Genomic DNA, 15,112 nt, shown 5'->3' on the forward strand with positions numbered 1-15,112 from the left:
AAACGCTATCCTGCGAAGGACCCTAAGGATTTTGGCTAATACTAGACTTCTCGCAGACCTTTCGCGGAAATCGTTGCTTGTACCAAAGCGCTGATTTTAAATAAATCTAATGCGTTAAATAAATGATTTTTAGCTGGAACTGAACGCAGGTTACCCCATCTAGAAGTCCTTACAACTTTAAATCTCAATTCTGCAAACCTTGATATGCAAATTTACAACAAATTGGCTCCCAGGTTTTTTATGTGCGAGCCAAAATTTGTGCGTGTAAGAGCAGGTCATTTGCATTTTATGGTTCCTCGTCGTCTGAAGTCACTTTTCAGACGAAAATTACAAAAAATTGTCAAGGAATCAAGTCTTACGTCTATATGCAGCCGAAAACTTCAAGGAGTCGCTCGTTGCATTATGTTCACAATAAAACATGAGGTAAGAGCCAGAATTAGCTCCAATTTTTTAAGGTGTCGTTCAACTGCCTCTATGAAGTTGAGATAAATTTTGAATTTATGGGTAAATGTTTCCAAAACGTTTTCATCAAATAGTGCCTTTCAGGCATCTTCGTTCGAATTCGAAAAACCAAATTTTCATCGAAGATTTTATTTGTAACTTTTGAAAGTAGGGCCGTCTTAGCTTAGGCTCTTGAGGAAGGAAATTTATCGCTTGGCGGTAAATTCAAACAGGGTTAAATTTGCCAAATACATAAAAGGCGATTCCTGATGAATAGGCGTTTTGGATGTTTCACACACGTGCAGTTGCTTGGCAAAATACATTAGAGTTGTTTGGGCTTGAGAAAATTTTTCGATTTGGGTAATATTTAATGAACCGTTTGAATTCTTAAATAAATTTTACAGTTGGAGAACATGGGGAAATAATACCTGTGGTATTGTGTTATCCGTTGTAGGCTGGAGGGAGGTATTCAAGTCAGGGCGTAAATTCATCGAAGAGAAATCGTATAAAAGAATTATCGCAAAGGTAAGATAACGCATTTAGTTAGTTCAAAATGGGTTTAAAATGGGTACAAGTGGCTGCTATTTCCATCTTTTTAAACTGTATGTGACAGATCAAAGTTGGCGATCACGTAAAAAATTTTCTAAGAAACAAGAGTTGCTCCGAACAAATCTATTCGACAATGTTTGGACTGCAGATTTTTTTCGTTTGACATGATGGCTTTTTTAACATGTGGGCAGTATGGAAGAATTAGAGTGAAAGATGTAATTTTAATCTCGGGAAATCGAAATTTAAGAGGTGTTTACTAATTTATTTAATCGGACAATAGACCCCTTTAGTTTGTATGTTTTGTTTACCCATTGCAGGTCGCGTGAATAATTCTTTAGAGAACTGTTTCTTTCAAATTGTTTCTTTATTCCCTTGGTTATGTTCGTAATATATAGTTTGCAAAAGATAAAGCTGGAAATTTTTTTGAGACCTAAAACTGGTAAACAAAATTTTTAGGGTTCAGACGTTTTTGATGCCTCTTGAGTTAAAGTCATGTCGAAGACCATATTCGGTGACGGAGGCTTTTTTGACATTAACAATTGAAAAAAAATACGATAAAGTTTAAATCTTAGAAAACAAATTTAAAGACTGAGGCGTTTTCAAATTCATTTAACAAATAAACAGGCTTCTTGTGAAGGGGAATGTCTAACACGACAGAGGTTTTTCGATAAGACTAATTAAAGTTTTAAAGCAAGTTGTCAATCTCAACATACCACATTCAATTGAAAAACATGCGGCGATGTTAGTTAGCCTTATAATGGGTGGTGATATAGAAATGATCTACAAATAAACATGGGACTAATTGTAGCTTTCGTTAGGAGGTAACAGTTTATATCCAGGCACCATTTTTGGAATGATTTCCGTCTAACCTCATACCATTCCAAAAGAAAGTCGTAATCCCAAAGGCAAGGTAATATTATTTTCTTTATCTAAGAACTAAATGCAAAATGCTTAATAGGAATGCGCGGAAATCTTGTCACCAAGCGTTTTTACGATAGGAAAGTAGATGGAAACCAACAAAAATTTTGATGACATCTAATTGTGACGTCATGACAACAACAGACGCTCCTAACAACAAAACATGAACAAATTTTCTTCGCGCGGTAGAAAAACAGTTCTATCTCTTAAAACTTGACATTTTTTGCACAAAATGGGAAATAATATTTAGTTCTTATTATAATTCTTTATACTAACGCATACAGTTAAAGTATTTAGCGGAAAAAATTACATTAAATTCAGACTGGGAAAGATTTTTTATAACTTATGTATCACTATTCGAAAAGAGTCTTAGACACAAAGGTAATCTTTTATTTTTGACATTGCTTTCTTCATCCAAGAACTGTAAGCATAACTAAGTGCAAAAATAAAGGCTGATAGTTTGGAAAGAAACAGTTTGGGGCTGCGTCGGTGGGGGTAACTAAATAATTTGGATATACACGTATCAACAAAGTTGAAATGGTAAATTGGCTACCGTAACGATTACAAAAGCTGACGTTTCGAGCGTTATCCCTTCGCTCCGACGAAGGGCTAACGCTCGAAACGTCAGCTTTGTAATCGTTACGGTGGCCAATTTACCATTTCAACTTTGTTGATATATCCAAATTAAGTGCAAAGATCTTGCGTCTGACTAGAAAAATATAAATCTTTTTAGATGAGGAAATTTAGATTTGATCGATATTTCTCTTTTTCTTTTCATGTTTTTGCTTAACATTGTATTGACATCATATGGAGAAGTTAGTGATTGGTCAAGACAATTATTGAAATGGCCGAATGGTAAGACCTTTTCATGGAGAAAAACGAATAAATCGAAAACCAGAAGATTTTTCTTTAAACGCATTTATCTTTAGATTGATCTGAACACTGAATCACTTGTGATTACTGTTTTTTTTTTCGTATGTGTAAGTTTCAAAGCTTAAACAGATCAAGTTTACTGAGTTTTAAGATTGCCTCCTTGTCGACTGCAAAGCGATATGGAAAAAGAAGTAGGATGAGTGAAGTTTTCCGTAAAATGGACTCCTTTATGTTAAAAAAAAGGAACCCAGTCATCACCCTGGGACCCCGCTGCAATGAAATCGTCGCCAACACCAAAGTAATCAAAACAGCCAATCAGAACAAATGTTAACGTTAAAATGGCGGGAAAAACGGACTGACTGAGTCGCAGTTGGTTTAAGTCTTGCATCTGGCTGGTTAAGAGAGTGGTGTGAAATATCTGGACCAATCACAGCGGATAGAAGGAAAGCAGAACAAAAGCAATCTCTGGGTACGTTCAATACTTATTTTAAAATTGCTCTATGTGGTCCCAAACTAACACTTCTATAGCTTTAATCTAGTCATAATGGACAGCTGAGACGTATGGAATGTAAAAGGTACTTTCTTTTTTCACGAAATATTTACATTTGTTAGAATTTTGACTTACTTTGTTCGAAGTAAATTGTCCACAGAGGGGAAAGAAAACTTACAATAGTGAGAGTTTATCAAAGTGTGAATTGCACTAAACAACCAAAAAGTGGGGGTTTTCTTACGTGAGCCTACTTTGCAGTATAAGCTTAAGTCTGTGGCCCATACCGCTGTACCTTATTCCGGTTTACTAATTTCGTACTTAGATCCTACCGCTTGACCGCGAAAGGTCTGGGTACGAGACTAACCGTGTACTTAACATAAAGTGAAAACTGAATCAAGTCAAGTCATCTTTAAGTTAGGCAGGGTAGCCCCATCCGTCATAGGCTGGTATCAAAAGGGGCCCTGCGTAAACGTACGTGATAAAAATTGAAAAATTGAAAAATTACCTTAAAATTATGTACAAGGAGTTTAAAAAAATTTGAATATAAAGGAGTATACATATCTATGAAGTACAGTTTTTCTAGATTGATACAATAAATAAAAGAACAATTAAAGTATGTTTAAGTATTATATTAATAGAAAACTGATGACTAAAATGAAAACTAAGTGAGTTCTTAAAAATGGAAAGCGACGTGGCTTCTTTTACTGGTGTTGGTAAATCATTGAAAAGAGCCGCGCATGAAAATCTAAATGTATTTTTCTCTAGCGTTAACTTTGGGTTAGGTAAGTAAATTTCATTCCTTTTTATTGTCGTGTAAGTATGAATGGTGTGATTTCTAATGTTCATGAAGTAGTCCGAGAAATATGAGGAACTAAGTCATTTAGACATTTAAAAACTAACTAAAGATACATTTGTGGGCTTTTCTTTGTGTTTCTAAATCAACCCATCCTAGCATTTTGAACGCTTCTTGGGTCGTTGCCTTCCTTTGTATTATATGTACTGCTCCGTTTTGTAGACGTTGCAAGCTGTTACTACGCCCGATTGACAATGCAACCCACCCTATACCGTAGCAGTGTAATCAAATATCGGCTGTACTAAACTATTATACGAGCAGTTAGCAGCTTTTAGGGTGAGGAAAGGTAGTATGCGGGACAGGAGGCCGAGAAGCTTGCTCACTTTGTTACAAATCAGTTTCAGATGCTCGTTCCACGAGAGATTTTCATCTAGTGTAATCCCTAGGTAACAAAAGCTTGATACTCTTTCTATTTCTTTCCCACGGAGTTGTACTGTATGGTCTGAACAATGTTCTAGTTTTTGCCTAGTACCCAATATGATTTTAGTTCATTGCACATTACCTCTTCAATTTCGTAAGTTTTGGTTGACATTTTACAAGTATCCATTTAAACTCATAGGCGAAGAGAGCCATGCATTAGGAGAGTGTAGTGCTTTGCTCAAGGATACATCACATAGCAAGGACTCGAATCCGGACTTGTCGACTAAGAGTCCAGTCCATTAATTATGCCAATATGTCATCCGCATGCAGTGCAGTAGGTAATCTACTTTTCTTCACGAATGACCTCATCAAATATCTAACAATCGCGTTTTCTTTCCTCAGTCAAATGACAAACAAGGACCTAAAGGGGGTAAATTTGATATGAGCAGAAGATCATGAAATTTGTGGAGTCATCTTCAATTAGACGGTAAAGTTATTATTTTATTCAAACAGGCAATACTGTGTGAGGCGTGTAGCTTTTGCGCAAGCTTTTCCAGGCTTTGACAAGGCTGAAAAAAGCGAGTTCCATGTTAAAAAATGGAAGATGATAGGATCACTCATGGAAGTATGCATGTATTTCGGGCGTGTCTTAGGACGGAGTTTTTTAATTTGATTGAACGGTAGTAAATCCTTTCGGGAATTTTCTTTCGGCGGGATGCGAGGGTTATCTGCAAATCCGCAAAATAGTTTGCGAATTTCCTTTCTACATTGTATTTATCTTTTTTTTAGGCTTGATTTCCTCTTACACTTTGAAATTTCCTCGTCTAGGCATAAATGTAGCAGCAGTTTATTACTTCTGAACGTCCAAACTGAATTGTTATTCATCTGATACGATGAATATATGAAGTTCATATATTTTGAACTGCGGTTATAGATACATATGATACGTACTGCGAGGATCGTACATCATACGTGTTATTCATCTATCGTATAAGTTAAATAGATTGGTACAGCGATTTGGTAGCAAGATATTGTGCACTTTAAGGTTTATCGACAAAAAGTGAGCAAAAACAGGACAAAAGAAAACTGAAAATTATTCAGTTTCCGAAAGAACAAATGCAGAAACCAACACCGAGTCCTGGCGATGATTTGGAGCGAATTTATCGGGCGAAAATTTGGAGAGGTTTACAACATAACCCATACTACTCTTAGAAAAAGAGCCTCAATCCCAAAGACAATCTACAATTCCACCGTTTTCTTTTTAGTTAGGTATATTAAAAACTATGTTAATATGTAGATACTGATGAAATACCAGGATTTCCTTTTACTAAAAAATCTTGTCATCATTGCGCGCAGTTAAGATACTATTTTCATACATACATACATACATACATACATACATACATACATATATACATTTTATTGAACACATCCCCGTCTGGGGCTTTTCAGTGAACAATTACATAATTTACATACTTGATACTGTACATACAAAACTAACTAATAACACGTTAAATACAATGTAAGTTACTTATAACTTTAAGAATAGAATGGTTATTTAAATAAAAAATCATTCAGGAGAAGCCTTTTCAAAGCTCTCTAAAAAGAAGCTGGTTTTTCACATAGTTTCAACCTTGAGTCAAGTTTATTCCAGATGGCTACACTTCTATAATAAAAGGTCCCCTGACCTGTTGTAGCTTTGAAAAGGGGAATGTTGAGTTGTCGAAAGTTCCTCGTTATGCGCCCAGATACGCTGCCTCTTGTTACAAGCTCGGATGTCAAATATTCAGGCGCTAGGCCCGTTTTACATTTGAATGATAAGGTAGCGTCACCATAGTACAGGATTGATTTTACAGGTAGCTAGCGTAGATTCCTTAATGTGGAAGAAATATGATCGTACTTCTTTACATTGCAAATAATGCGGGCGGCAAAACTTTGAACATATTGTAGCTTATGAACATTACAAGCTGATGTGGAAGACCATACTGACGAACAGTAGTACATCTTACTAAAAACGAGGGCGTTAATTCTAGTTCCAAGCGCATCTTTGTTAAAGGCGAATCTAATGCGATTTAGTTGGGATAGTTTGACATGCAAGATGAGACAGTCGCAAAGATATGATTGTCAACGGATAGTGTGGGATCGAAAATAACACCAAGATCCTTGACTGTTTGAGCTGGGATAACTTCCTTTCCGAGCAGGGACAACTTAAAGTCTGGAACTTTAAGAGACATTCTTCGACTGCCAAAGACCATCACTTTAGTCTTCTCAGGATTAAGCATTAAGCAATTGTCGAAACACCAATCGCGTATACCTTGTAGATCAGAGCTCACTCTTTCTATAGCTTGGGCAGAATCGTTCGCACTAAAGGATAATAGAAGCTTTGTGTCGTCCACATAGCATTCAGTTGAACAATTCTGACAGATGTTTGGTAGGTCGTTTACATAAATGCTACTGAATAATAATGCTCCTGGTACACTCCCTTGCGGTACACCACTGACTACTGGTAATCTATCAGATAATATAGAGTTGATGCGGACTGCTTGTTTTCTTTGAGAAAGATAGCTTTCGAACCATTGAAGTGCAGAAGATGATAAACCAATGTCCTTTAGTTTCTTTAGAAGAATCACGTGGTTGATCATCAAGTAGTGTCAAAGGCTTTACTCATATCAAGATATACGACTGCAGTGATTTTCTTCTGGTCGATCGCGCGAAGAATAAAATTAGAAGTAGAGATCAGTGCTGTTTCGGTTGAATGCCATCTTCTGTTGCCGCTTTGTTTCGTTGATATTCTTTGATTAGTTGTTAAATATGAAGACAGCTGATTTAATGCCGCTCTTTCGCATATCTTAGAGAGTTTTGGGAGCTGCGATATTTGTCTATAGTTGTTAGCTTCATCATGATCTCCATTCTTGAGAATTGGAAAAACTTCGGCAGTTTTCCAAGAAGCTGGAAAAACACCACTTTTAAGAGAGGCATTAATGATGGAGGTGATACAAGGAGCGATGGTCTGCAAACTCTCTTTAATTATACGAGGTGGTACTTTGTCAATTCCTGGAGCTTTGTTGTTAGGTTTTGAATTAACAATGTCTGTAACCTGAGAGTATTCCACCGTGGTGAAAGAGAACTGTTCTGAAGTTGGATAGTTTCTCGGAATGAAGATGGCTGAGGCGGGCGCATAATTAAATTTGTTAGCGAGAAGTTTAATTTTTTCTATCGTAGATTTCCCAACCGAGCTAAAGAACTTGTTGAATTCGTTTGCTACGGTTTGATCATCTTTAGTAAAACTCTTGACATTCATGGGCTGTTTTGGAATACACGACCTGATTGTTTTCCAGATGCTTCTAGTATTGTTGGGATTCTGTCTTATTCGATTTTCAACGAATTCCCTTTGTGCGAGCCGTATTTCCCGCTTGACTTCCCTTCTGAAATTGCGATAGCCTGACCACATAGCTGAGTCGTTTATTTGTCTAGCTAGTCGTTTCCAGTGATCTCTTGACCTCATTAAACCACGAATGTTATCATCTATAAAAGGGTTTGGTCTAGCTCTCAGTTTGACAGTTTTGACGGGTGCATGTTGATCGAGGATTTGATGAAATAAGGAATTAAAAGTGTCGATTTTATCATCGGTATCGTCAAAGACGTCTACTAAAGACCAAGGGGCATTTGATATGTTGTCCAAGAATGCATCCTTTTTAAAGTTTTTGAAGCTTCTGGTGGATATATACGTAGGTCTCGGTCTCGGTTTCTTGAGGTTTAAAGATGCAACAATGAGATCGTGATCGCTTATCGAGTTGGCAAAGACGTTTGTTTTACTAATGAGGCTCTTGTTAGAAGCGAGTATTACGTCAATTAAGGACTTTGAAGTCTCTGTTATCCTGGTGGGTCTTTCAATCAGCTGAGTTAGATTAAAGCTGTTGCAGAAATCCAGGAGAGATTTTGATCCGATGCATGTCGTTGGCATTGAGGAGATTACAATTCAGGTCCCCCAAAATAAAGATGAGAATATTCATTGAAATAGCTGAGGTCAACGCGTCGCTGAATTCAGACTCGAAACAAGAGAGTGAAGTATTCGGGGGTCTGTAGGTTGTGGAGATAAGAAATGATTTGAAGTTCTTTACTTGCACTTTGAGCCATAATTGATGAAATCCCGATTCAGCAATATAAGATCTTTCACGCGTGAGGATACTGGTGTCGTCATGATTACTAAAACGATTAGCCAATTACAAGAGAGCTCCCTACAGAATTTTTTCCTTTTTGGAACAGAAAATATAAGTATTATTGTTTTTATAACAACAACAACCTTTATTTATTCTAATTTCTAATGACTATTTTAACAGTTTGGATATGCCCACAGGTAGCTAGCTAATCTAGGTGGGTCATGTCTTAACTAAGAAAAAAAGTTGGTATACAAGTGTACAGAAATCAGGGAAGTAATTAGAGAGAGTAAGTATAGAGGTTTACAGAAATTAGGAAGTTAAATAAAAAGAGTAGGTATAGAAACAAAGACACCACAAAAATACAAAAATAGTACAATTAAGGCTATACTTGTTATTCTAGAAATACATTAAAAACCTTAAGAAAGTTTGACCTTTTGAATGATGCTTCGTATGTCGAGATGGGAGTCTTCAAAAGACAGAATATTGATAAGTACTCTTTTAATTTTTCTCTTCACTTAAAGTCATATTTTGAGAGATTCCTTAATGTAAGAGGCACCTCGTTCCAAATTTTTGTGCCAATTCTAGAAAACGAGTTCAATTGAATAGAGAGCCTAGAGCTTTGTGTGTAGAAGTTGTGCGAAGCAGAGGATCGGATGTTATAGGGGTGAATATTAGAAATGTCTTGAAACAGGTCTCGAATGCTTCTAGGCGCGTTTTTGTGTCTAATATTGTGTATTCCGAATAAAAGGCCAGGAATACAGTAACCAGTTCAAGATGGCGGAAGAACTGTTTTTAATCGAAAGCAGATAACCTCGTGTACAATACCAAATATGGAAAACAGGTCTCGTGACACTAGCTTCTACGTAGAACAGGGAAACCAAAATTAGGAAAAATCTAACAAACATCAAACATCAGGTTAGCTGTAAGTTCATAATAAGAAAATTGTAGCGGTAAAATAACGGCATCGGAAAATAGAGGAATTGCATGCTGATTGCGGTCAGAAAAATAGATAAAACGTAGAGCTCGTTTTTGCAGCTTTAGAAGCTTCTCAAGATATGATTTATACGCCTGGCCCCAAACTATATGGCCCATACAATATGGCCCCATATTATATGGCCCCAAACTATTAACCCATAGCTCAGGTAAGGCCCTACGGGCTCGTCAATACTACATAACAAAACGTTTAATAAGAGATTTATTATCCAACAGGCCAAATTTTTATTTCAGTGCGGGCGAGTTTCGCGGATTTTTCTGGAGTAAAAATATCGCGTGATATTTGTACTCGTCTCGCGCATTATTTAATTTGTACTCCACGAAGCACAGTTGGATAATAAATGAAATCATTTCAGACTTTTGTTGTAAATTTTAGTGCACTTTTAAAATGAATGCAAACTCCTTCAAATCCCTGCAAATACTTTTCTCCATTTGGTAACAGTGTTTTTCAATTTGTATTCACACGAAGCTTTCATGTAATCATTTCGAAAAATTCATTTGTTGTGTCGTTACACAGAGTCAACAATAATTTTTTGCTCTTGCTTCTTTGCAGCTTGCTTGTGAGAAGTTTCAAATCAAGACTCGAAGCGCAAGAACGAAAAACAGTCACACAAGCGACAGACAAGTTTATAGCAGAGGCAGAACACAAAGTTAACTGGTAGATTATCCTTCAAACGTGATTTGTTTCGAAACGAATCGTAGCAGATCGTATAGTTCACTCTCACAATTTACTCGCAAACAGGTTAATTATGGAAGACAAAATCAAATGGAATTGAATGGTTTTTTTTGCGTCCTTTTTCGCTGTAGTTTCAAAATGACTTCAAGTCGCAACTATTTTTTTAACTCATTCGAAGAAATTCATTCAGTTGATAGATGACTTTAGCACAAATAGTCATAATAAAAACGTTATTTTTGCTCACGTTTTTGCTTGGTAACACCTATTCTAAATTTTTAATTTTCCCGCCGAAAAACTTACAAAAGCATGCGCCCAATTTTTTTTAAGTGACATCTGTTCAGATGTGGCGATTTTTCCCGCCAAAAACTTAGAAAAATACGGTGCCCAAAATACGCATGTGCCGTTTTAATTTTTCTATGCCATTATTTGAATAATAGTTAATCTTTCATTTGTGTTGTATTTTCATTTCTTCTATTTATTAAATGGAATAAAGTCAATAAACAAAGTAATGTAGTTCTCTTTTACTATCTTTATTTCATTGAATAAATATTTTAACATACACAGTTTTTTGTCTTGCAATTCTTTAATTAGTTAAAATAAATTCAATTAAGTGATTACAAATGTGTGAAATAAAATTTGTTGGTATATATAGTAAGTTTTTTGGCGGGGAAAATTTGGTTGAATTTGCACAGAGTTTCCCCTGACAATATTTTCCACATAAAATTCAAAGTGGCTTCCCTTAAATCTTACGCAAAATTTTAAAAGAAGTAATCTCCAAACAGCCCGTTTCTCAAATTTCTAGTAAAACTTCACTAGATTCTTGCCTTACTTCTTGATGAAGTAAATTTTCAAGCAATAAGTAAAATTCTCTAGACTTTTGAAAGTTTTTGCACAAGATGTAAACACATTACAAGACCTTTTCCAGCCATCGCTTTTTCGGTTCGATGTACAGCACAAACTGGTTAATATTTCTCAACTGTTTCCTTTTAGATGCTTCCTGAAAACGTCTGTTTTGTCTTGTTTTGTTTGTTTGTTTTTTTTTTTAGGTATCAAGAGTTAACACGATCAGATAATTTCTAGGCCTCATATACTTTTCTAAATAATTGAAACAAGAATTAAGTTGAATGGTTTTATTTCGCACCGATAAATTTAGCAATCTGGGTTTCATTATCAAAAAAATTTCCTTACAGTCCTGTGTTACATCAATCGAAGGCTGTAAAAGGTCTTTCTAAATAAAAAATACGACAATAAAACCCAATGACTGGCTCAAAGAAAATGTCAATGTTGAATATTTTAAGAACAAAGTTACTCCAAAAGGCGAAAAAAAAAACCTTGCAGCTGGTTACACAGACCAAAATCTTCAAAAAATTTAGGTATTTTTAGATTTCAAGTTTGCAATCAATTTCAGACAAACTTAATCAAACATTACTTTTCATTTGCTAGAAACTTTCACAAACAGCCTAAATCCTGAATTTCACTTTCTTGTTTGGATAAAAAGTGACGGACAATTTTTTGTCTTAAAAAGGTTACTACTGCTGAGTTGATTTTGAAGTGAAAGAGCAGAAAATTGCAGCTTTCGTAGATCCCTCGAGTTGTGTAAAAACATTCCGGAAAAAAAACCACGGATCTGGTGATTTCAAGCCAAATTACAGTTCTGTGTAGTTCAATTATTAACTTTGCACAAGAGGTCTGAGGTTCTTTGATCTTACATTGTCTAAGTTGTCACTTTTGTTGTCTGTAAAACCATAAATCATTTTTCAGAGCCATCTGAGCAAGTCATAGGTTTTATTGACTGAAACTTGCAAAAGGACAAGAGAACGTTGGCAAATGGGCTTTCCGGAAAAAAAATTTTCAAAAAGATCAATTCAATTTTTTCAAAAGCTGTTCTACATGTACAGTCATGATTCAGTTTAACTCGTCGAGTCGAATGTGGGGAGTGGCGTTCGTCAGTTTGTGATTGGTCAGTTTTGATTTGTCGGTGAAATTTGTTTGTTAATGATCAATAACTAAGCAGTTCATGGTGCCTGTATTTCATATCACCTGTCTAGGAACCTGCTTTTAGGGAGTCAGTTTTTTTATATTTAAATTGTGGATGCTGTAGGTTAAACAGGGCAAAGTCACACAGTAATCGTCACATTACAAGGCATTTCTCGTCGTTGTTTACGTTCAGTCATTCTCGTCTTTTCGGTTCCAGTCAATCTCTTCAATGTAGGAGGCTTGGCAAACAAAGCACTCGTCTGCTATCAGCTAGCTTAGTCTCTGTCTTAAGCTTTAATCAGTAAATGTTGTCGAGATTGAAGTCATATACAGCAAAATTGCATTAGATTTGTGAAGTGATTGTTTTTTTCTCATCGCATCGTCATTGTAAACGAAAAAATCACGTTTACAAGGTCAAAATTGTCATGTGCAGTTTAAAGTACAGTTACGTTCGTTTTAGTGAGGTCGAGCTGTGCAACGATCCGTTCACAACATTTGTCAGGAGTATTCGTCATTATCTGTGAACCGCCATTCCTTGTTGTTTTAAATGCAGTCTTAGTCTTCAACCTCTCTGACAAGTTATATGTTGGTGTACGTTCGTAAAAGTGGTCGTGGAGTGCGTCAATTAAATCATCGTGTATGGCGGTAATGTATCGTCCATGTGGCGTTGTACGTTCTCAACAAGTCTACGTAAATAGCTATTCTTGTACAAAAAAGGAAAAAAGTTGTTCCTTTTTTAATTCCAATTATAAGTTTCGGTTGCCAGTGTTTTCTTGCCCATTGCAAGACTGATTAATATTGTAGTCAGAAATTTAGGTGATTCTTTTGAGGTGGCACTGACGATTGTGTTGACAAAATGTTACCCACTAAAAACATTTTCGTCAAGGAATCCTTGTTTTCCAGCAAATAAAGAAGCAAATTAAAAGCAAATTGTTGCTTTGGTAACAATGGCCAAAACATCTGTTCACATAGCATTTATTTTGTCTAGTCGTTGTTGGTGTGGATGCTTTTCCAACCTAAGCCAAACCATTTGGACAGAGTTCCATATAACCCCATAGGTTAATCATGCATTCATTTCATAAAGACTAAATATAAAGGTTTCTTTGCAACACTCTAAGCATAATTAATGTAAGGGGTTATATGGAAGTCTTGCCCATTTTTTTCATAAATGGCTTCTGTTTCCTCACCGTGCCACCTTAAAAAAACCCACCAGAACACCTTAACTCATGTGGACGTCGAGACTTGACCACGGTAACAATCACTGCAGCCTACATGAAGGTCAAGCTTGAGCAAACCGATTTGTGCCAAATTTAACTTGTTTTGCGAAGTGTATTGTTAATAGGATGAAATGCTAATTAACAAATCTTTGCGTCCGTTAACTTTTTTTAAATCAAAGTACGACAAGCGCGTGAAAATTGGTCAGTTTTAGTTTTCCTTGAATTTTTTAATCTTTTCTGCGAGTTTCCTAGACCAACCATAAAATGAGGTATGGCAAAACCGAGGCTATGACTTTCGATATACAACCGAAATATTCTTTGGCTAAATATTTTGAATCAGATATGATCACCCAAGACTCGACCCTTCAGTAAATCTGCAATATCAGAATCATTGAAAAATTACTTCAACAATATTAATTCATAAATTCTTATCTTTGCAGAGTTTCTTCTCGATGCGATTCCAGCTCGTCATCCTGAATTTTTTATCCTCTCCTCCGCTTCTTAATCTCAATTTTCCTGCAAACATAAATAAGCAAAACAATATAAGGTCTTTTGGCCAACTTTCAAACTTCTACGCAAAAAAACACAACAATTTCTTACGGAAAAAGCCAAATTTATTTGAGTAAATTTGAACAAGGCTTTTGCAAAGTATAACTGCCAGTATTCCCCTTGCTGCTATAGAGAGCCAATTACTTCAAAATTCAAACACACGTCGTTGAGTTGTATCTGATATTACGCGGACAAGTTTCGTTTCGTAACGTGATAAATTCGGAGTTAAATATGTCACTCAAAATACCAGAGGTCTAACGGTTGTAAATTCCAAACAAAATGAACGAAATTTTTGAAGGCAATGACACTCCGTCGTGGAGATCGCACTTGTTCTGAAACTTTGGTTCGGTATTTCTCCTGCGCATGCATGCAGTTACGGGAATGAAATTAAACCGACAATTTCCACAAAAACAAAACCAACCTGCTGAAATAACTTTTAGTTATGTCGCGGCTTCAAGCCATTCGAACATCAAGCACAGCCTTGGTTAAACTTTTCCTGAATAGTAACACGTCCTCGCCGGTCCACGACCTGCTTGGCTTGACGCACATTGTACGGTTAAACATGAATATGGATTGAAAAAACAAACCTATCACTGAATAATATGTTGTAGGTTGGGCGCGATTTTCGTTTGCACGCATTTTTGATATGCAAATCAAAATCCGAAAGAAATAAAAGAGATTTTTGGGTGACAACTTTTTCCCTGTTCAAACAAGTATAACTCTTTCTCCAAATCAAAACAATTAACACTTCATCCGACCAGAAAAGAAAGTTTATGTAAAGTTTACTGGGATAAAAAAAAAAACCTATTTTCGCTGTCGAAAAAATGAGGAACTATAGGATTAAGAGAAATTAAGAAAATAGATCAGGTAAGAGTATTAGTTGCATAAGATATTAAGCCACTGCACAAAAAAAACCTACTCACATTCCGACTGAAGCAGGAAATAGAATATGATATTGATAATAATAATGATGATGATGATGATGATAAAAAAAAGCTAAAAAGGCGCAGAAACCAGTGAACTAACTTCTGTGTTCTGTCGCTATTTACAAAGCAA

The 15,112-nt window shown here is 36.0% G+C and overlaps 1 long non-coding RNA gene across 1 annotated transcript; it reads left to right on the forward strand.

The window, feature by feature from the left end:
- The first annotated feature begins 280 nt into the window (after positions 1 to 280).
- Positions 281 to 10,877, forward strand: LOC111342285 (uncharacterized). The gene is made up of 4 exons (XR_002695944.2): positions 281 to 423; positions 896 to 966; positions 4,887 to 4,971; positions 10,191 to 10,877. It is a non-coding gene; the product is annotated as an uncharacterized LOC111342285 (long non-coding RNA).
- The last annotated feature ends 4,235 nt before the right edge of the window (positions 10,878 to 15,112 follow it).

This window comes from Stylophora pistillata, chromosome 5 (assembly GCF_964205215.1).
Source record: "Stylophora pistillata chromosome 5, jaStyPist1.2, whole genome shotgun sequence".
Taxonomy (NCBI): Eukaryota; Metazoa; Cnidaria; class Anthozoa; order Scleractinia; family Pocilloporidae; genus Stylophora; species Stylophora pistillata.